Source organism: Nipponia nippon, unplaced genomic scaffold, assembly GCF_047370975.1.
Source record: "Nipponia nippon isolate SJK-2023a ecotype South Korea unplaced genomic scaffold, ASM4737097v1 scaffold_6, whole genome shotgun sequence".
NCBI classification, from domain to species: Eukaryota; Metazoa; Chordata; class Aves; order Pelecaniformes; family Threskiornithidae; genus Nipponia; species Nipponia nippon.
The window spans coordinates 3,327,710-3,350,796 of record NW_028262380.1 but is presented as its reverse complement, the minus strand read 5'-3'; the positions used below and the strand labels follow the sequence as shown (position 1 = coordinate 3,350,796).

The window sequence follows — 23,087 nt, the reverse complement described above, 5'->3', positions numbered from 1 at the left end:
TATTTATTTACACTAGAAGAAACTGTTGACTGCTTACGTGATGCAAAAGCTGCCTCTGTACCTGGAGGTTCACCTGTACCAGTACTTGCACAATCAGATCCCACCATTGCACTGGTCTGGAAGCTAAAAGGCGGAGAGAGGTTGTTCTTGCTCGTTAGGTGGAATAATTTGATCCCATGTGAAGCCCCTTCATACCACAGAGGTGTGGATGGGAGAGAGCCTTTTCCAAGCTGCCGCAGTGGACTGGCGGGGATTCCCGAGGCTGGGCTCGCACTGCGACACTGGGTCGATGCCATCTGCTATGACGGGGAACACTTTCTATCTCCAGTCCATGACAACATCTGCCTGCTCAGCTTGAAGCAACATGAACAAGCCAAAAAACTCTGGTTTATGTCATCCAGAGAGATGGTTTCCTATTCTGGCAAAAACATCCCTGCTGGTATAAGCTGTCTCCTCCTGTATCGACACAGGGCAGACAAAGCCTCTGCAGCGCTGGCAAGCCCCAAGCTGGTGCATTGCCCAGGTCTTCCCATAAATCAGGAGAGGCTCCTGCGTCTCCAACTGTGGGTGCTGAAAGCCTGGCGTGTGTGCTGGGATGCTCCGGCGTGGTGGCTTGGCCATGCTATGTAGGTCAGGTCTGAGCTGCATGGGAGGAACATGTGATGCTCCGTAAAAACTAGTCCTAACCATATGGCACTCCTGTCCTGTGCCTGCTCATCCTCAGTGAAGAAATGAGCATTAAATGACCACCGTCCTTCCTTCAGCTAATGAGAAGAATGAGCGGAGCAGGGTTTTGTTCACCAACCCTTCAAACCACACAGCCTCCAGGGGGGAGGAGGGAGCCTGTTTCTCTCATAGGAGCTTGAAATGCATTAATGATGGCCAAGACCTTCATCTAAAACTTATGCGCTGAAAAGAAAAGTATGTGAATCATAGAATCACAGAATGCTTTGGGATGGAAGGGACCTTTAAAGGCCATCCAGTCCATCCCCCCTGCCATGGGCAGGGACATCTTCAACCAGATCAGGTTGCTCAGAGCCCCGTCCAACCTGGCCTTGAGTGTTTCCAGGGATGGGGCATCCACCACCTCGCTGGGCAACCTGGGCCAGTGTTTCACCACCCTCATTGTAAAAACTTTCTTCCTTGTATCTAGTCTGAATCTCCTCTCTTTTAGTTTAAAACCATTCCCCCTTGTCCTATCGCTACTGACCTTGCTAAAAAGTCTGTCCCCATCTTTCTTACAAGCCCCCTTTAAGCACTGAAAGGCTGCAATCAGGTCTCCCCAGAGCCTCCTCCTCTCCAGGCTGAACACCCCCAGCTCTCAGCCTGTCCTCACAGCAGAGCTGTTCCAGCCCTCGGAGCATCTTCATGGCCTCCTCTGGCCCCGCTCCAACAGGTCCATGAGTGTGGTGCTCACACTCAGGTGAGCGAGCAATGTTGTCCTTTTTCCCAGCTCTTCCTTCACGCCTTGGCTGAACAACCCCAGGAGAGGCAGCGATGGTGGCAACGCTGATGAGGTCTCCAGCAGGCAGTAGCCAATAATCCTTGAGAAAGCCAGGCGTTACCAGGTTTCCCAGCTAATTTCTAGACCAGAGCAGCTTGTTTAAACATCCTTGGGTGGTTATCCAGAATGAAGGAAGCAAGCATCCCATTCACAGTGCCAAAGCAGCAGGTCAGGTCTGGTAAAAATAAATTGAAGCACAAGAAATTGCCACCAGAAGGGCTAAATTTCCACTGAAATCACCAGGTCAGCATGTACCCTCTTTGAAAGTGCTGTTTCTGTCCACATTGAGATTCAGGGATTTGGCGCAGCCCCCTTGGCTCAGGGTGGAAGTTTTTTTTCAGCATTACAAGGGAGGAATGTTGGGGCTAGATCCTCAGTTGTGTTTATGTATGCATGATGCCCAGTCCACCCCATTTGTCCCCGTCCACCCGCTCCATCTCCTGGCCAACCTCTCTGCGCAAGGCAAAGTGGCTGAATGGCTTCTGCAAAAGCAGAAGCAAGAGGGTCCTCTAGCCCTGGGAAGAAGGAGCTTCTGGAGGGGCAGTGGAGGACCAAGCGGGAAGCCTGGAGCACCTCTGTGGTGCCTAACAAGCCTCTCTGTATAGGACCCAAGGTCTACACTCCCTTTCCAGTCCACAGGGATCCAGCCAACACAGTCCGTGGACCACAGGGAGGGATTTGGCTGGTTGAAGGTGGACGTGGGCTGAAATGCCATTTAAATCCATGACCAGCTAATGGCCCTGGGCTCCACTGGGAGCTTGCAGTTTGCAGTTAATAAATGCTGTGAGTACAACAAACACATCCCCCCAGCTATTGCCTTCCCTATGGCTTCCTCGTCCTCAGAGAAATGTAGGTATTCCCTGCCCTGAAGACAAATTCCTCTGCAGTCGCTGGCACTGGACCGTGTCAGGAAACGAGTTTCCCCAGTGGGTGAACCAGTGGTTTTGTCTCCGCTCCCAGCTCTCTCGCTTCCTTTTCTTTAGACCGTACATGGCCAATTCCCCCTTTCTCAGCTCTCTAAACTCTGCCTGGGGTCTGCTTCCTGGCCACCAAGGGATTCAGACTTGCTTCATCTCCAGGCTTGTCCTCCTCAAGCCTTGCACGGGCTCAAATGCTGTGCAGAGAAGATGAGGAGGAAAGATCTCCATGACCCAGTTTTGCAAACTCAACTGGTGGCAGGATGGCCCGGAGCTAGGAGTCAGCTCTCCCTATCATGTATTTCTCCTAAAACACAGCAAGAAAGGAGCCAGGTTTGACCAGGCAAGCAGGACGGAAGAGGGTAGGAGCAGAAGGGTGCACAGCCGTAATACGTGCTGCAGGTACGGGGTGATGCCTCCAGGATGTTTATCGACCTTTTCTCCTGAATATTTGCACTCAAGGCGGGGTTTACTTGTCATGTCAGGGGACTGTGTCCCCTTTTACCAGCACTGGTGGTGGAGGAAGCCTAGGCCCTGGAGGCATCCACGTCTCTGACCTCTGTTGCTCATCCAGCCACAGGAGAAAGGCAGTGGGACAGAGACAATTTGAAGCAATAAAATGCAAAAGCTCAGAAAGGATCCACAGGCAAAAATCACTCTGGTTTGGAAGCATTTTTGGCCAGAGACCTGCAATCATGCTGTGATTTCACCCTGGCAGTAGGGACTTGGTGGGTCACCTGGGAGATCTTGGTGCACCCTGGAGCAACCTTTGGAGCAACTGAAGGTTGGGACACAAGCAACTTGTGTCCCACCAAGCTTTCATCCCTGCAATGACAAACAGCTTTCTTCTGCAGTTTGATTGCAGCCTTGGGATCCCCCTGCCTCTCCTCAGGGCTCCAGGGGCTGGTGCTGGCCCAGGGAGGGGGCAGTGAGGTCTCCGTGCAGGCACTCCTCCGCGGCATGCTGGATGGAGCAGATGGCTGCCCAGCATCCTCTGACGTCCAAGCCACAATGGCTGCCAGGGCTGGGGGGAGACCTGGCTCTGACGTGACCTCCTTCCAGTCCATCAGATGGAAAGGTGGACAGGGGCCTTTTCCCAGCCCTGCTGAAGCCAACGCAGCAGATGCAAAGCCATTAACTCCTTTTGCTCCTTCATTGACAAGGTGGACGGGGAAACCCAGGAATGGGCTTTCTAGAAAACTGCCCTTCTGCTTCCCATCCAGTTGGCCTACTGGCCTCATCCCATCGCCTTCTGAATAAGCCATAGAGAGTTTAGGGTGAAAAATAAAAGAAGGAGTTGAGGGGAAGGTAGGGGATGGGCCAGGGAGGGAAAATTTCCATAACTGCATAATAACAGCCGATTACATAAGGGCATCTTGCGTCATCTGCGGCTGGCATCTCTGGAGAAGTAATTACATCTGCACCACACATCTAAAGAAAATATTATCACGTTAGCTTCCAAATCCTATAATTAGCTCTCTCAAGATATGTGCCAGGGGCTTTATCATTTCGTATACATTGGCTATAGAGCTACACACAGATATATGGATATTTTTTTATTTGCCAGCTAGGAAAATATTTGGAGTTTAGTGTGGCAGCTGACCTGAGTTCCCATGAAAAGGGTGGCTCTGAGGTTTTGAAGTGGTGTGTGAAGAATGAAATATTTTTGTGGTCTCCCTCGGTGCCTGCCAGGCTGGCAGGGATCCGGCAGGAGGGCAGGAATGGCAAAGCCAGGGCTTGGCTTTCCCTCCTCCTTCAAATGCTCTTTGATTTCTACCCCGGTGCTGCGAACCTTGGGAAGACATTTTTCACTTGCTAAACAAATGACCTGATTTGCAGGGAGGTGTTGCTCTCATGGGTTTCTGGCTGTCTGCTCAGTCATATTAAACAAACCCTTTTGCTCGCCCAGCTTTGGACTTCAGAACAGCTTTGGGCTTTGAAAACTTCTCCCTTCCCTCCAGATCCTCTTCAAAAGGAAACGAATGCTTTGAAATGGATGCAGAGGTTGGAAATGACTTGGTTTGATGGTGGCCTTTTCATGTGCTCTGTCTTGCTCATGGAACTGGAGACGGCCATGGGACAAGGCTCCGCTCTTCGAGGGCAGCTGCCCTTTCACAGGGTCTGGCAGCAGGCTTTGGGGCAGGGATGGAGGATGAATGAGGCACAGTTTTGGTTTCCTCCTCATTTTCCATTTGCTCATAAATGGCCTGAGAGAACTCGAAAGTGCCAGAGGATCTGCTGCAAATGCAACGGTGGGGAGATATATCCAGATGCCCTCAAAGAAGCTCCTCCAGCAACATGGCACGTATCTCTAACCTGACATCATCTTTCGTGGCTCTGATGGACCAGCATCGCTTGGCCAAGCATGGACACCATTTCCTCACCTTCCCCTTGCCCCATCCTGTGCACCGCTAATACCACATTTATCACCTGTCTGTTTTGCCTGGGGATATCTCATCTGGAAGGCTTCCTAACCTCCGAGAAGCGGTGGCTTGGGCACCCCATCAAGCTGGGGTATTGACGGAAAGTGGGGCTATGCATGGCCAGGAGCATGGGAGTGAGCACCAACATCCTGAGGACTTGATGGGCAAATGTTTCTGGTTGTGTTGTGGATGTGAGTGCGTGTGTGCAGCTTGGACTGACTGTCCTCAGATGGAAAATGTCCTCTCTATCCTGGACTCATAGAGAGGGGTGACAAATCCTCCCTCTTTCTCCATTTTGCATTTTTTCACCTGTCAGATGCAAAGACCGGGGGGATGAAGGAAGAGGAGGACTACAAAGCTCAACAGAGCTGTAATTAGGGCCAGATCTAATGAAACCCTGTGAGCTGCCCTGTGATGGCTAAATAAACAACCCAGCGGATGCGAGGGGAGGCCTGCCCAAAAGGGAGACCATTTTGTTCCTGTTTACAGTCACTTTCAGGGGCTGCAGGACCTCTGGTGTCAGTGACCAGAAATGGTCTTTCTAGAAAAGGAAAACCCCTAAGGACCCAAGTGAGACAGCATGCACAAAATCCATGATGTCCTTATCTCTGCTGACCTGTCTCCAGCCCAAACCTTCTTGCAATGCCCTGTCCCTGCTTCTGCAGCTCTGGTGTCCTCTCGTGCTTTTCCCACAGCACCTGATGACTGATGCAAAACCTTTCTCCACTGCCTCTATCAGCCAGAAGATGACCATCATCTGTCAAAATCTGATGAGCAATGGCCCTGTCCTTACTGGAAAGTTTTCCTCCCTCCCATTACAGGCTTTCATGCCTTTTATTACTGTTGCATTCACCCGAGCTTTGCAAAGCTGCTTATGGACTGATGGTGTTTGGGGTACCCCATAACGTGGCGTTGTGTTTTGTGCCTGCACCTCTGGGGAGAAAAACCTGCTCGCGTTGCCCTCCTGCCCTAACCCCACTTACGTCTGGTTTTCACTTTGCTTGCTGCCAAGGCAGCATTTGGTTACAACTGTGGGAAAAGGCTTCAAATGGTTTTACGAGGGCAGGGGTAAATTAAGTGTGTAGATAACCTGTTAAACAAATAGTCCTTGAGACGCTCTGCCTCAGGATTGCCACCACCGCTTCTGCTACCACAAGGAAAATGGCATTGGGCTCCCAGGGCGCTGCTTCCACCCCAGTGCTCCCGTGGGACCATTAAAGAACCCCTCTTCTTCAGAAATTATTTTCCCCCCAGCATCAGTGTCATGGGGAGAAGGTGGGCAATGATACCCCAATCGCAAAGCAATGGGCACGTCTTTCTGAGTAGAAAGGAGAGAAAAGTGGAGAAGGATGGCGTGGGCGCGGGGAGAAAGGGAAAGCAATTTTGTAAGTGATTTGCAGAGGAGAAAACAAGCTCCTGGATGTTTTCAAAGGGATGCAGCAATTCTCAGTTTAGCCTCTAGAGGACAAGGAGGTATGGCCGAGGACTTGGACACAGCTAATATGGTCTAAGCTGACCATACCTATTCGGTCCCTTGCTTACCCTCAACCAGGAGAGGAGAGCTGATCTACCAGGTCAGGTTAACACCTGCCAAGCCCAGATCCTGTCTCTCAGCGGTGGCCAAAAGCGTAAGGCAAAGCAGAAAGAGCAGAGGAAGCACATCTAATATTTCTGTTCCAGCCTCCACTGCTGTGTTCATGTCTCCCAGTAGCCACCATTTTTCCAGGCTGAAGAGGTCCAGCCTGCTCCTTTTGCAGAAGCCATGCCAGACCTTGCCATGTTCCTCCTAACCCATTCCCATGCCATTCCCATCACAGCTGATGTCCTCCCAGCCCTGTCCTCCCCCATGCATGTTCCTGCACCTCTCCTGGTGAAACAGTCTCCTGTCCCACACACAAAGGTGATTTTCTTCCTTAACCACCTCTTGGACCTCAGGCTCCTTTCGGTTGCTGATAACCAGTTAGTGCCAGATCAGCAGGAACCAGCCATGAGGACCCAGGAGGAGATGGTCATCACGTTCATTTTGGGCTTGTGCTGAAGAAGGAAGGTCTCAGCCAGGCGCTGCAAAGCTCCTCATGGCCAGGATCAAGTCCCAAATGCCTCTGCTTCTGCTCCTGCCTCCACACCAGGCAGCAAGACACCTTCTCCAAACTCAGTGATGCCCTGGACACCCATGCATGACACTCCTCCTTTGGAAGGAGCTTGAACACTGGGTTTTCATTTACAGCATGGCTCCCTTCCCTCATCTCTAGCCCAAACCCAATGAGCATCTCCTCCAGAGCTGCAAATCCACCAGCAGCAGATGCTCGGGTCAAACTTATCTGCTCTCCCCATCCTATCCGCATCTCTCGGAGCAGTGAGCTGTGTAATTGTTTACATCCCATGCACAGCTCCCTCCCTCCCCTGGTCCCTAAGCTTCAGACACATTTTAGGAAAGACCTTTAACCTCTGGCTAGCTGGTCTTTCCACCATGTGTGAAGCCAGGCGTGCTCTGGGCACTGACACACTTCAGCAGCATGGGCAGTGTGTTTAGGGACCCAGGCAGAGCTTGCAAGCAAGAGGCACTTCAGCCTGTTTTGCACCAGGGCTGTTGGGGCAAGGGAGTCCTAAAGCAGATCCCAGCCTCTCTCAAGGTCATGACAAGGCTACCTGAAGGTGAATGCAAGGAGCAAATGACCTCTAGATGATGATTTGAGACCCCTTATTCTTCCATTATCAGAATAATTCCCCCTGAAAGTGATGATTTTATAGACCCTTATATATAGACCTTCTTCTCAGTCATTTCTTTCCCCGGCAGGAGATGTCTAGCCTAGATAGCTGTTCTCCATAAGCCCCCACTCCCTACCCATTCCCTTTCTCTATATCCTTTCCAGTCCTATTGTATCTTTTCTGGGATTTTGTGACCAGAAGTCTTGAAAGAGTAAAGAAAGGCCAGGGAGAAACTCCTGGGTACTGGTTTTAAGCAGACTTGTGCTACATGTTAGGTAGGGATGAAAATCACCCCGAAGCAGTGCTGGGTCCGGAGCTAGCAAAGGATGAGGTTGGACACTGCACTCCTGGCTGCTCTCTGCTCCACGAAGTCACAGCAAGATGCCTCTCCTGCCATGGATGGGGACATCCAGCTCTGTGCACAAAAGCCATCCTTACACTTAGAGAGATCCTGACTGTAACCCTGCATTGCATTTCTTCCCAGGCTGTATTTGGTGCATTTAGGGTTTTTTCTGTCCCAGTCCAAGCCTTACAGGTGACAAATGACTTGAGCAAGAGTCTGCTTGACCTGTGGTTGTGGGGTTGGGAGGGAGATGTGGAGAACTGGTTGAGGTGACCTTCGATTCCTGGCCTGTGTCCACATAGCTGAGAGCTCATCCTCTCCTCCCCTTTTCTCACTGGACATGGACCACATGCCAGCCCTTCAGAGCATCCCTTTTCCCTGGTTCCAGCAGGTGTGCATACATTGCTCAGCTCAGCATGGCTACCTTGCACTGAGAAAATAGCCAACACACCCTGGATCAGGCCAAGGATCCATCCAGGATCCATCCAGCTCCCACTGAATGAGAAGACCTTGGTGACCAAACCTCACATTTCCACCCCAGCTCCCACCGCCGTGCTTTGTGCTGTCCGTCCAACCTGAATTAGCCCAGCGTCTGTGGCCTAAAGCCCAGCAAAGGCTCCCGGTGCTTTGTGCTGGTACGGGGCAAAGACCTGCAAAGGGAGAAGGTTGAACCACCACCTGGTCTCACCACTCCTGTATTTTTTTCTCAGCCCTACCTTGAGCTCAGGGCAGCAGGATGCCTCAGACGTGCATGTAAAACGGGAAGCACTTGTGAAACAAGCTCCAGAGGAGCTTGGCAGATGTTATAGTCTTGCACTTCATATATTTGGGGCAGAATTCATCCCGGCACAGCATCCTTATTAATATGTCTGGCTGCGAGCAATCCCACGCCGTTTGTCTCACCTGTGCTGCTGACAGGGACTGCCGCGGGATCTGCCTGTACAAATACCAGAATTATTTTCAGTGTTTTCCCTCTGTAGGTTTTTAAATGAATCCATGCTGACAGCTTGCTCAGACATCCCCAGGGGGCTTTATAAGAGCGTCGGTAGCTTTGGGGCAGTGCTTCAGATAGCTTGCCGTTGGGAGCAGGACCACAGCCATGGCCAAATGACATACAGATGTCAATCTCTGTCTCTTTTTCAGCGTGGAAAGGAGGAACACTTAGCCAAAAACCATCAGGAGGCAGGTAAAGGAAGAAATCAGGAAGAAAAGGAAGAAACCCCTTCCTCCTGCAGCAGTAGCTGGCCTGGGGAGTTCCCTGCCACGGGATGCAGTTGATGCTCAGTGGGTACCTGGGTTGAAGGGGAAACTTGACAAGTTCATGGACCAGAAATCCATCATGAGCCAGTGCAAAATGCACAGAAGTCACATTTGGGAGTGTATTGAGGGAATATAAAGCAGGCTGTCTAACAGACCCTTTTCTATCATCCTTCTCCATTGTTTGTATTGATTTTCCCTGCTGTTCATCCCTGAAACACTAAATGCCCCCCCCCCACCCCCCCCCCCACCCCCCTGTCCCAGGAAGGCAAAACATTGAAGAAAGATCTGGGAAAACCCAAATGATCATGATCCAGAGGGTCTCCTGTGCATGATATGAAAAAAAAATAATACACAAACCACCTTAATATTTTGCTCAAGAAAAATAAACCAGGAAATTTTCTAAACTGAGGATAGATTATCTGGCATGAAGGTAGCTAAATTTGTGTCACTTGCCTGGCTTAATTGCTTACACGCTGAAAATGCAGATTGGATTTTTCAATAAGACCATCCCACACACAGACTCCATGAAAACACATTTCACTGTTGGGGAAACCTTCTCCTTCTTGTTTCAGCCCAGGGCAGCCAGGGCTGGGTATGAGCAGGACAGCAAGAAGAGGACATAGCTCTGGAGAAGAGAGCAGCAGGCTGAGCAGATGTGGGAGGAAGATAGGACAAGAAACTCATCTCCAGCAGGAAGGTGGGATGGTGGGGAAGGAGAGATGGTGGCTGCCGTTTCAGGCATTCTGTGGGAAGGAGGAGCATCCCTGGGAAGAGGCAGTTTGGCCTCTGAGGAGGAGCTAAGGACCCAAATCCACTGGTAAGGACAGGTGCAACACAGTGTGGTGGATCATGGGCCACCCAAACGGTGGTTGCCCTGGGGCAAGCACAAGGAGTGGCTTGGCTCAGAGGCAATGCTCTCCTGGAGCCCAGCTGGAAGCTGGACAAGTCCCGTGATGCCACGCTAGCAGGTAGATAAGCTGGAGGAGTCAGCAGGCTATGTTGACTCCCAGAGAGGGGATGCCAAGAAATGCAGGACCTGGTGGCTCACCAGCACGCAAACCCAGGGGTGACACCAGGCAGGGTAGCGCAGGTGGCACAGGTACACTGAGCTTCAGAGGAGGACACAGCCACGCGAACACGGCCACACTATGCTGTGATGCCACATGGGCCCTAGTCCCAGGAGGAGTGCAAGCTCTGCAGAAGCTGTGCATGACTGGAGCTTTTTAACTCAATACAAGTGGATTCCTAGTAGGGGAATCACCCGGGTGCCCACAGACCTCTGAGCACTTGAAGAAGCAGATAGGCAGAGCTTGGACAAAACATATGTGCACAGCTTCTTGCCTCGTCTCCATGGCTCCTAACAGCCTCTTCCTAACCACCTTTATCCTGCCTCCTTCATCCTCTCTTTCCAGTCACCCTGCCCCTGCATCCTTCATCTCCTCGTCCTAGGAAGCACCACCCTGTGAGGATGGCACCTGTTTGCCTTGGGAAGCGTCTTTTTTGCCTGCTTCTGGTCTGGCACTGTCTTTGAAGAACCATTATTGCTAATGTCAGCCTTGCATTGATGATGGCTGTTGAGCTATGCTTTTGACTTCACTCCCGGTCCGAGGTGGCTGCACCACAAGCGAGGCACTGCTGAGCTGCCAGCTGTGGGAGGACGGAGAGGGGTTAAACACCCCCAAATGTCAGTGGTCTTAAAAATAGCCAGACTTTTCCCGCTCGCATTGACTCACCCGTCACAGACCGCAAATTCCTGAGGCACGTCACGGGCTGTGAGGAAATCGCCTTTCTCTGTGCTGCTCCAAACAGACCGTGTGTTTGTCTCCAGTGACCCTTGGTCATCTCCTGAGGGACAGCCCTGTCCTCACCCCCTCATGCAGGAGTGGTGGGGTGGGAGATGGCACTAAGAGGGACCAGGGGAGATGTGTCAGCATCCCAGCAGAGGTGGGCTTGAAAGGAGGGTGGGCTGAGCACCCAGCTCCTCCCTTAGATCAAACAAGCCAGCCACCCCCACGCATGCCACTCATCCTTTGCAGAGCTGTTCAACGACAGCTCCACCAGCAAAACTCCTCCGCAGTGGTAAAAATGGGGAATCCATCTCTTGGCCAGCTCGTACCTAGTCTCTTTATGAACTTCCAGGGGTCTTCACCCCTCTGCTGCAGCAAATACAAGCCCCACAAAGTCCCAGCATGCCCCTTGTGCTGCTGAGACCTCCTGGATGGGTCCAGCTGCTTCTTGCATGCTTGGAGACTCAGTCACCAGCTAAATAGTGCAAACCCAGGATCTCCCTTAGTATCCACCACTGCCTGCTTCCTACTGCTGCCAAGTGCCCAGAATGCATCAGAGATGGTTACAGAAGGTAACGGGAGCCTCAGGTGATGCCAACCTGCAAACCTGGCTGCTGCAACCATGACACTTGGCTCCGGGACTCCCTATGTGATTTCAGAGGAGGACAAGTGACCCACACAGTTGGGAAGGTGACAGCGTTCTGCAGCTGGGGTCGCTGGCAGTGACTGATGGCGTTGCATGTGGTTGAGACCTGTTTATGATGTTTATTCAGCCAGTGGAAGCCCAGCTAATAACTTCACCCTCTTAAAATAAAGAAGAAGAGGTCTGGCTAACAATCTGGCCTTTTGGCAGCACTGGCAGAGAGTCAAAGGGTCTTGAAGACCCCAGTTTCATTTGGGCTGTCTTTTCTTCACCCAAAATACAGAAGAACCAACATTAGCTGCCAGCACAAGGGCTTGTTGGTATTCTGGCTCAAGAAAGTTATGGCATTTACTCTGCAATTCAGTTTGCAATGAATGCATCCCCTTCCCAAGCATTGGCCATATCGGATCTCTCCTGGAGGTTCACCAACAACAGGGCGGAAGAGACTTTCGGTTTGATTTTGCAAAACGAAAAGCAGCGAAATAACTGGGCTGCAGCAACATTCCCTGTCCCCCAAGCTGATAACAACGGAGAAAAGGCAGAAACGCTCAATAATTTCTCTTCTGGCTTTGGCAAAAGCAGGCTAATGTTCTCGTATTGCACAGGGGCAGCGAAGCGCTTTCTAGTCCATTAGTAACCTCGGAAGACACTGAATGGCATGGCCTAGGGACAAACATTTTTAAACAGCAGGCTCAGGTTCATTTGCTCCCAAGAATCCCCTAGAAGCAGAGGGAGGAGTGGTGTGGCCTGCTGCTCATCCTCTCTAAGAAGTCCTGGGATTTCTCTCTGATCCCAGAAAACTGGAAAGATGATAATTGCAGGCCAATATTCAGGAAAAGAGGAAAGAAGAAGAGCTGGAGTGATGCAGCTTAGCCCGGCAGAAAGTGATGCAGGACTGGAGGGAAGGAGCGTGGGAAGCTGTCAATATAAATAGATGGCTCATGCAAAATAGGACTTTGCAGATTTGTTCAACTTCGTTTGGGGCAGGCTGTATCAGATGGCCCAGGCAGCTTCACAGATGGAAATACGCTCATGTGAGGTGCTTTGGTTTGGAGTGACATGGTTATTCTGGTTAAAAAATAAGTATGAGTTATCATTAAAGTGTATGATGGGGAGTGGTGAAGTGATGGATCTTGACTGGATGCCAAGGGGCTGGGACAGGGATGTCTCTAGCCAGGCTCCATGGAGGTCCTCCCAGTCTCCATCCTCCCTGTGCAGCTGGTGCTTAGAGAAAAAAGGACTAGGAAGAGGAAAAACTCACTGATCTTTCCCCATATCTCCCCTGCCACAAAGCTTTTCAGGGATACCTCACGCCCGAGGTTGCCTTTGGATCCCCAAATGGTTTGATGCCATCAGAGGGCACTCATTCTCCATGGCACTGCCCAGTCCCTCCTCACCCAACCTAATGGCGTTTTGTCCTCCATGGATTTTTGGCAATGAATTTTTGCAAGGGAATTACATCCTCTGAGAAAAGCTACTTCATTTGGTTTATCTTTAACCCAATATTTGAGTGATCTCCCAGTTGCATTTTGAGGAGGAGCGAAGAGTCGCATCCACTCATCACTTCATGCCTTAAATAGGTAATTTAATCCATTTTAGGCTCTGTAGTAGCTAGTCTGAATATGCTTGAAGTTCTGGTGCCTCTCGGGCACTCTGGGAATTAAAAATCACTGTACTAGGCTCTGGTTCCCCTCTTGTAACTCCTCTGCATCTCTGGAAGTCACAGGGCTACCTGTAAGAGGTGGCCCTGGAGCAGAAGCCATCTCACCGCTGCAATTCCCACCTCTTATGTGGGACATGCCAGCCACTGCCAACCCCCAGGAGGCAGGATCCCCCAAGGTAATTCATGCCAATTACTGCAACCGGCTAATTAGCAGACAAGATCGATTCAAATGAAGTTACGGTGTCAACAGCTATTATGCAAACTTGCCTGTGCTGGAGTAAAGCCGTACCTGGAGGGTCTGTGAGAGCTGTTGGAGCCGAAAAGCCCTCAGGGATGGGCAATGGGAAGAGTTAGAGGGGATGCAGTGGGTAGCAGGGAAGCTAAGGGAAAAAAAAAACATGGCTGAGACAAATTAAGGAGGAAAGGTGTTGAAAATGAAAGCGACCCAAGTAATTGTGTGCAAACGTGAAGGGGATGACAGAGGGATGATGCCCACCAGCCAGCCAGGTTGGGACGAGCGGGGAGAAGTCGGCACTTCATTGGGGAAATATCCAGGCTCCCCTATAAGGAACCCCCCCAAAGGAGGGGAGCAGGGGGGTTTCTCCCATCCCGGGCAATGCCAGGGTCAGACAGCCTGGGAAGAGCTTTCTCCTCCCCGGCCACAGGCATGGTGCAGGCAGAGGGTAGGAGATAACGCACATCCACGTCCTCAACCCACACCAGAACCAGCTCTGCAATTAAAATTGATCACCACTTTTGGAAGTGAATTGCCAGCCTGAGCTTGCTCGGGATGCAACGATCTCCCAACAGGAGTTAGAGCCAAGCTTGCTCCGTTTCTGCCTGCAGGCACCTTCTTTGGGAAATGCAAACCTGCTGCTGGATGGGGCTAGCAGGGTGGGATGCGGGGCTCCGGGACCAGCTCCAACCCGGAGCCAGAGGCCGGCGTAAAGCCTGTAGAGGCATTGGCTAATCCTCCCCTAAGCCCGCTGTGATGGATTTAAAGGGTGTTTGTGTCACTCGCCCCCGGGATCAAGATCCTTAGAGGATAAGTGTCCAAAGGAAATGAAGGGATTCTCCTTCCCGTGGCACGGCGGGGCATGAAACGGAGACACGGCCCCCGCTGGGATGCGCCGGGGGGCTGGTGTTATCTCCTGGATGCTCTCCCGCAGAGGAAAGGGATGCCTGCTCTCATCTTGCGCTGGACTTTCGGGTGGGGAGTTTTGCTGCCTGGCTCTGGAGCTGGCAGATGCCCTGGTTTTATCACGGCAGCTGGCCCAGCGAAACATTATCCAGCAGCCCACATCTCTGCCTATCTCTAAAGCCCTGGAGGGGTGAAAAATTGCTTTTCACCCCCACGTCATGGGTGGAGAACTGAAGCAAAAGGATTTCACCCAGGTCCTGTCCTGGCCAAAGCTGGGGCTGGGGCTATAACCACCGGGCTGTCCTACCCATCCTCGACTTCTTGGCTCATTCACGTGATGGGAACCAGCTCAGGTAAAGCCATTAACACCCTTCTGCTTCTTTGAGGGCTAAGGAAGAGGGGAAAAGAGATCAACAGATTGGTGGGAAAGTTCATTAAAGAAGGAACAGTTAAGTTTTCCAGCTTTGAGGAATAACCTCTGGGTGGTGGATGCATCCGCACAACCCGATGGTGAGATAGCCGTGCAGGCTATGCGGGCATTCATGGCACAGGGAGGCTGCTCAGGGGTAGCTCGGGTGACCTGTGGGACTTGTTTTTAAAATAAACAGTTCCCTTCTGTCACCTGAAACCCTGCACCCCCAACGGGAGGAAACTTATTTTACCAAGAAATGCCACCATTAATCACCTCTGGAGCTTGAGGCTTTGCTTGAGGCCTTGGCTGAGGGACCTCTTCCCAAAGCCACGTACCCACCTCCCACGATGCTGGACACAACCCAGCCCTGCTTGGAGCCAGACTCACCCCGTGCATTGCAGCGAGAGGGAAATAATCCCTCCTTTCTTTTCCGGCTATCAGGAATGCAGCACACCTGGTGCCCCTCGGGGAGTGTTTGCCGTCCCGGCGGGCGCCTGCGCTGGATTGTTTGCCCAGGGATTTTTTTTTTAATGTTATTATTAAAAGCTAATTTGGGCCCCTGAGAGCATGGAGGGGAAGACAAAGCCCTTGGCTGGCACTGAGGAATGTCAACAGGCTATGGGTTGGTTTGGCTGGTCCCGGCGGTGTCGCACAGCCCTCCTGAGCCGCAGATCACAGGTGAGGCGAGTTTGTTCGGGCTCTGCTGGCAAACAGACTTGTCATTGCCTGTGGGGGCTTACCTGCCCCAGACATGTACAGGTTGGACATTCACTGCTTTAGCCACAAGACTGGGTTTTAAAATATCTCACTATAGTCCTCAATTTAGTTCCCACTCAGTACAATCCCTTACCATTGCTGCGCTGGGCTTGGGGGGCTGCAGTACAGCCCAGCAGAGGGAAACGGAGATCTGCAGGGTTAAGGAACATGCCAGGGCCACACGAAATGCCAGCAGCAGGGCACAAAACACAGAACAAACTCTCCACTTGGGACTCAACACTGCTAAATCCACTCCTGGCTGTTGGGGACATCCTGATTCCCAAAGAGATCAACCCCTGGGGTCTGCAAATGCAACTGCAATGGCATCCTGGCTTGGAAAACCACCGGGAGGGAGGAAGAGCGCAGCAGCGCGCAGATGGGAGGAAGGAGGAGAGCAAACTCCTGCTGCACAATGGCTGGCTGGGGACCAGCTCAGCAGCAGTGATTTATTATTTGCATTACAGGAGGAGCTGGAAGCTGTGGAGAACATCAGGATCTCCCTGAGACTGGCATGAGAGCCGTGCTTTATGGGCTGTGTTCAGCTTGCTCCTACAGGCAGGTATTTATGCCCTTGCTGAGCTGAAACTGGGTGGAGCTGTGGCTTCTCCTAGAGGCACTTTGAGAAATGTATTTATTTGAGGAGGGAGAAATTTGAGCCAGGAACAGGCCTCGGTCTTTCCCAGAGACCCCCTGCCCTGGGCAGGGAGAGCGGGACCACGGTGCCTGGGGGAGGAGAGCCATGGGAGGCGGGAGCTGCTCTGTGCAGCACAGGGAACATGGGGCTGCAGCTCTGCCCATCTCAGCCCAGCATCCCTGATGCTTTTCAGGATGCTTTTCCTCCTCTCCTTTCTGTCCTGGCCTCTTTGAGCTGCCCTGAGAAGCCATTACAGGGACAGTCCTCCCTGGCTTTCCACCCCACTGCTGGGAGCAATCACTCTGGGTGGACAACAGCAGGGCAAGATGCGTGGTCTGGCCGAAACCAACACCAACATGTCCCTATCCCCTCTCCCCTTGCAATTCCTTGCATCGCTGGAGGCAGAAGACCCAGCTGCAGGGAAATGTCTGAGGTAGGACGGCCGGTTCTCCCATCCCCAGCATCTCAGGTGGGATGGCTTGGCTGTTACTCCAAGTGCTTGCGAAGGGCAGAGCTGGGGATGTAATGAAGGGCACGGTCCACAGGGAGTGGAACAAGCTTGTACTAGATCAACTGATATAATTAGAAAGCAGGGACAAGGAGATGAGCTCCTGTGCCCGAAAGCTGGTCTGGATTTTCCAGCTCCAGCTAATAAAAGCTCTGACCTCCCCTTGCTCATCACCTCTGGTGTGTTTCTGCAGGGCACCGCGATGGCCATGAGCTTGGGGAGGAGCTCTCATCCTTGAATGTTTTCAGGGATGGGACATCTACAACCTCTCTGGGCAACATCTACCACCATCGCTTCGGCCAGTCTGTCTCCTCTCGCCCCCCCTTACCCTGGGCACACTGAGGGTGGGCAGTGTCTGTCCTCCCCAAAACCACGCAGCTGGGGATGCTCATCCAGTTGACTTTGCCTACCAGTTTCATGCCCAGGAAGCCTCTCTTCATGCTTTGGATCAGGCAAGAACCCCAAAATGGTCCCAAAACGACAATCCTCTTGCAAAACCCTCAGGCCATGCTCTCTCGTGATGGTGGGGAGGAGATGGTGGACTTCAATGGAAACATCTCCATCAAATCCCAACCCCACAAGCCAAGGCTTCCCCATGGAAAGAGGAATGGGACAAGATCTCCATTCATCTGCAAACCCACCTTGTCTCTTCTGGCAGCACTTGCAGAGCCTGTCAGGGCCGGGCCATGCTCGGCACTGTATAGAAGTACACTTGCTCCCCTAACAACCCCCCAAAATCTGCAAACTGGCCTCACAACAAGGATTTAGGAGGATTTAGCGACAGGGAAACAGGAAAACCCTGGCCATCTGGAGAGTGCAGACCATGCCTGAGCAGGCCAGGGCAGGCAATATTCCTTCTGGATTTATCGGACATAGCCACCTGGTTTGGGGAGGAAGAGGTCCAGTGTGCCCTGCTGTGCCGTCTCAGGGCTGGAGGGAAGGAAACGTGGAGAACCACTGAGCCATATAGGGTCTACAACAAGGTATCTTGCAAACCTGAGCCTATAGAGAAGCGTGGTCCTATAGGTGTATAGGAGAGGTGCATCAATGCAGGATGAAACCCAACCAAGTACACTGGGCTTGCTCTCACCTCCCCTGAAAATTAAACACCCCCATCCCATCCCATTCTCCTTCTGCTTTCTCCCTGGCAGACATGGATCCAGCGGGCATTGCTCTGCTTGTGGCACTTCCCGGCAGGGAATTCCCCCGGGATTCACTAGGTGCTGGACACATGGTCAGAAATTGCTTATCCCAGTTTTTTTTCCTGGCTTGGATCATTATTATTATTACTGGTGTTGGGCTTTCAGAGAAAAACATGTCTTTGGGCCGCATACCAAGGGATTTGGTTAATTCGTCACCCGCAGACGCACGTATATTTATTTAAAAATGCCTCTTGTTATGTTACTTGGCAACTTCCAAGCCCGTGTATTTCTCCAGCTGATAAATATTTGTGAGGTTGTTTGTGTGAAGAGCAGCATGTGTTAATAATATCATCGTCTTTCTTCTGAGCTTCCTACAAAGAGAACGGGCTCCATTACATCTGTCTAGACCTGGAGCATCTCACTGGCCCGCCATCAGGATCCAGCCCCGAAAGAAGGGGAGAGTTGCTTGACTCCATACTGGTGTGAGGATGAGGCATGTTAAGTTCATTTGGCATCGATCAGTGCTGGAGTTCAGACTCTGGCAGCACCCACTGGGACCAGTTGAGGACTGGAAAGGCTGGAGGTGGCTGTTGCGCGGGCGGTGGGAGTCGGGCGGATGCCAGAGGATGCTAAAGGACACGCAGGCGCTCAGAAAGCAATGGAAAAATTCATGGAGCAAAAAGGAAAGGTCAGATCATTGAATAAATCCCTGAGCTACCAACTGCTGGAGACCAGGAGAGTTTCTCTGATGTCTCAGCTAGCCCAAGCTGCTCTAGGTGTAGCCATCCTGGATCCTTCTGCGCATGTGGTCTCCCATGCTCCAGTGAGGCTCCAGCTTCTGGAGTCACGTTATCCCATAACCCCCCTGCTTTCATCCAAAGGAGAACCTGAAACGTTTCCAGCCCTTGTGACCACCCCAAAACTCGATGCACCCATGTAAGAAGGAAGGTGCCAGCCATGGCAGCGGTCAGCGGGGAGGAGGGGGAAGGCAGAGACCTGGCCACCGAGTCTCATCTTGGGTCAAACTCCAGCAAGGCTCGGACAAAACCCATCCTTCTGGCTCAGGAGCCAGATAAAACCAGTAGGATCCACATATTCATTGCAAAAACAATTTTGCAAGGTGGAAACTTGGGTAGGAGAGCTGGAAGCCTGATTTCAAGCCCTGCAGCAGCTCCACTGAGATGAAGCAGGAGCTTCTGCAGCTCCTCCACCGGCTCAAGGGCGACTTTCAGCTCCCTCTGCCAGGAGAGCTCTTGGTCCAGTCAACCCTGGCTTATAAGGCATAAGCTGTCTTCCTCTTTCCTGATGGCTGCTTCAATACTTATGTTTGCTTTACTTGCTGTTTAAGGAGCTACGTGGACCTTCTTGGGAAGATGAACCTCCTCCTGGCTGCGCTCATGCTGCCTGGTCCCCTCCTGGGGTCTCAGAAGAGATGTCCTTCTCACCCACTGCCCCACCAAGATATGTTCCTGCGGGAACAGTGGGAAAAGGCAAAAGTCCAGCCCCTGGCTTCCAAAAAATGGGAGGAGTGTTATTTTTGGGGGGGTGAGTATCCCTGGCCTTTTCCCCCCACAGTGGTGCCTGGGGCTTTGGGACGATGGGAGATGTTCCTCCCTGCCAGGAACCACCCGGCTTGTTGCAGCGTCCACCACCACCTCCAGGATGGAGCATCGCAGCCTACCTGTGGCTCCTGGTGCCACCATCTCCCTCAAGGAAAGGAATCCCAGGCTGGGGAAAGCCCAACCAGAGGAGGAATGCAGCGACCCAACATGGGGTATAAAGGTTTTACTCATGGAGGAGAAGTGTGGGTGGCCTGGGGGGTCCCTGCCCGTTCCCCTGGGCCCGGAGAGCAGGGACGTCTGGGCTCCTGGACGCATGCCTCCATTTCACTTTCAGATCCCTCAAATAATAACCGTGTTTGCCAGCTCCTGTGACAAGAATGACTAATGGGGAAAGATCATCTGCGAAGGGAAACAAGAAATCTCCTCGTCTCACCCTTTGTTTGCTGGATTTCTCTGACAGCCCTGGCCACAGCTGGGCTTTCCTTGGTGTGCTCAGCTCCCCTTCACGAGAAAGCAGCTTTTAAGCCCTATGACAGCTCCAGCAACACCCTCTTAACTCTTAAACTTCCCTGTTGGGACATGACTCCCTTCAGAAACTTTTTGCAGCCCAGTTTATGCAGATTCCTGCTCCACACTGAGTTATCATGCAGCGAGTGCCTCTGCTGATGCAACGTGGTTTTCACAGTGCATTTGGAAACCACCCTCCCTATCTGCCTTTTTTTTTGCAAGGCAGGAGACCGTCTTTCCTCCTCCAGGGAGGGATGGGTGAGGGAGAGATGCCCTCTTCGTGCACCATGACATGGTGGTGCCCCAGCGATGGGTGCTGCAGCCCCCATGGAGGCTGGGGCTCTCCCAGTCCCATCTCTGGTAGGACAAACCGCTGCTGTCTCCCAAATATCTAGGCTCCTGCAATCAGATGTTGGACTTCTGGATGCTTTTCTACCTCCTCCTTTTGGATCTGGGGGCTGGGGATTTGTCCCTTAGGACATCAGCCCGCTGACCCAGCAAAGAGCTCAAGGAGGAGGGAGTCCTGTCCCTGTATGGAGCCCACGCGGCCACCACCGCTTTTTAGATGCCCACCCTTGCAACAGGGAGCCCATGGGGGAAATTTCATCCCCTCCACAAATTCCTCCTCTGCCCCTTTGTCATCGCAAGGCCAACGCTCCGGACAACATGCCCAGTTCCCATGCGGGAGCCCGGACACCACAGACAGGGGAATCCCACCGCTCTGGCATTTCCACGCCTGTTTTCAGACCATTCGCCTCCCAGCCTTTGCAGAAAATAAATTCCCCAGCCAGGCTGAACTCGGATGACAGCATCGCATGCTATATATAGCCACGGCAGATCGCCGCTCGAACCAGGGCCACACATAAACAAACTGCACGGCACACGGTTCCCTGCGTGGAGAGGGGACGGGCGAACGAAGCGCACGTGATGGAGGAGCCTCCCACCCCTGGCTGCTCGAGCCTGGGGGGGCTTTGAGATCCTGCACCTTCTTTTAATGCCAGCATCTCCCTCGAGGGCTCGGCTGCTGGCATAATCCGCTGCCCGAGCGGGTTTGCAGATGAAGGACGTGCTGGAGGGTGTTGAAAGCAGAACACAGAAGAGCTAAGGGAGTTGCCAAAGGTTATCCCGCGGGGCAAGTGGCATCCCCTGGCTTGAATCACACCCGCTGACTCCCAGCTTGAAATAAAGAGGTTGCCATCACTCCTCTCGCCTACCATGGTGCGGGGCAGAAAAATGCCAGCACGGCCCTGCTACAGCATCTGCCCATCGCTCCTGCCTCTGCTCCGCGGCTCCCTGCAGCCCTCCTGCTTGCATCTGCCTGCTCCTCTCCCTGCCCGACCCTCTCCTGAGGTGCACGGAGCTGCATGGGATCCAGAGCAGAGGCAAGAGGGTGTCGATGTGCAGCGGGGCCCCACGCCTGAGGCCTTGCCCTCCTTCCCCAGCTCCCCACTTGCACGAGGGGATGCTCGGGGGGATGCGTAGGAGGCTGCGGAGCACCCAGCAGCCCAACGCTCTCCTTCGGAGCAGAGGGACTGGGGAGCCGCTCGCAGCCACAGGTCCCCAGGCTCTTGCCTTGGCTCTGAGGAGTGGATGGGGGTGACAGGGGTGTCCCTGCCCTCCCCTCCGGGCACACCCGCATCCCCGGATGGGGCTCTCTGCTGCAGTGCAGCAGCCCCAGCCCCGCTCTCTCCCGGGGACCTGGCAGAGGGGATGCCTGCCTTCATCCTTCCTTCATCACGACACCCTCTCCGTCTGCTCCAAACCTGGCTGCTGGGCCACCGAGCAGGATGAGCCATCGGGAAGAGAGACAACTTGCTTCTCTCCTGCGTGGGGATGGAGCCTGTGGGCCTGGGCACCCCGCGGAGCAGAGGTGGGTTTGCACCCACCGCCCTGCCAGTGTGCACCCATGGCTTGGGGGGGGGGGGGGGTTGCAATGGGTAGGGGGGACCGTGCGATGCCCGTGTCCTCGCAAAGCCGGGGAGGCATCGGTGCCTCTTTGGGTGAGGTCCCAAGCGGGGAGCCCCGTGGCGTGATGTCCCCCCAGCGTCCTCCCTCCCTCCCTCCCCACCGCTGCTGGGCGAGGGCCACCCAGCACCGAAGCAGATGACATAATTCCCAGCAACTGCACGTTAATCACTCGGCTGCCAGCAACCTCCTTTGCTTGAATCCAACCCCCATCCCCAGCCACCGCTCCCCTCCCTGACATCACTGCAAAAGAAATAAAGAAATAAATAAAAGAAGCTGAGGAAGGCAGAGAGGGGGGCAATAACCTGATCCTGCTGGGCACTGGCAAACAGGTCTGCCCCCCCCGCCCCTCCCTGCCTCGCACTCTATTTTTGGGTGCTGTCAGATCCAAACGAGCCCCGAGGGGCCAAATCCAGGCAGCAGCAGCGACTTTAGGCACAAACAAGCCTCCCTCCCCTCCATCACACCAGAAATCGGCGCTCGCAGCCCATCCTCCACCCCCCCCATCCCCCCCACCCCAAAATTTTCCCCTCCCCAAATTATAGCTGGGTGGGTGGTTCAGGCAAGCCAAGCTCCAGCATCAGGTCCCCCCCCTTGGGTCTCTATGCACCCCACATCTCTCCCACCCTCCAGGGACCACCCCCACCCTGTCCCACGTCTCCCCCTCACCCCAGTACCGCTTCCCAGTTCCTCCCAGTTCCTCCCCAACCCTTCAGCCTTACTCTTGCCGGGGGATGCTGGGGGCTCTCGCCGGTCCCCGGCGCGGTGGGCAGCGATGGGCAGCGGGCGGGCAGGGAGCAAAGCTGGGGAATCAACCGGGTGGCCTCTCCCGTCCGAGGGGTCTCATCTCATTTTGTCAGATGTCCCCAACACACACACACACACACACACACATACACACACACACACACACACACTCGCAGCCACGTTTCCCCCCCCTTCTTGCGGCAAACGGCGGCCACCCCCGACCCCACCCCCTGTCAAAGCAGCAGCCTAACAGCGAGGAAGGGAAGGATGGAGGGAGGATCTGCTCGCCTTCCCTTTAACTCTTCCCTCGCCATCCCACCCCCAGGACAGGGCTCCACCGGGTCAGGCCGTGTCCCTGGTTGGGGATGGTGGGATGCTGCATGGACCCCCCCACCCAGCACCTTCACCCACAGGGTGAACAGGGGACGTTTGGGGGCTGGAGGTGTTTTGGCTCCATCGCCCAC

The 23,087-nt window shown here is 53.3% G+C and overlaps 1 protein-coding gene across 4 annotated transcripts in view; it reads right to left on the bottom strand.

The window, feature by feature from the left end:
• Positions 1 to 22,822, bottom strand: part of LZTS3 (leucine zipper tumor suppressor family member 3) — a 51,371-nt gene extending 28,549 nt beyond the window's left edge. For 2 of the 4 annotated variants that reach the window (XM_009471668.2, XM_087737080.1), the window contains exon 1: positions 22,599 to 22,822. The gene's annotated coding sequence lies outside the window, so the exon portion shown is untranslated. Of the gene's footprint in view, positions 1 to 8,612; positions 8,660 to 10,889; positions 10,974 to 22,598 lie in introns of those variants that run through there. The other 2 variants (XM_087737077.1, XM_087737079.1) reach the window with 2 other exon arrangements.
• Between the last annotated feature and the right edge of the window lie 265 nt (positions 22,823 to 23,087).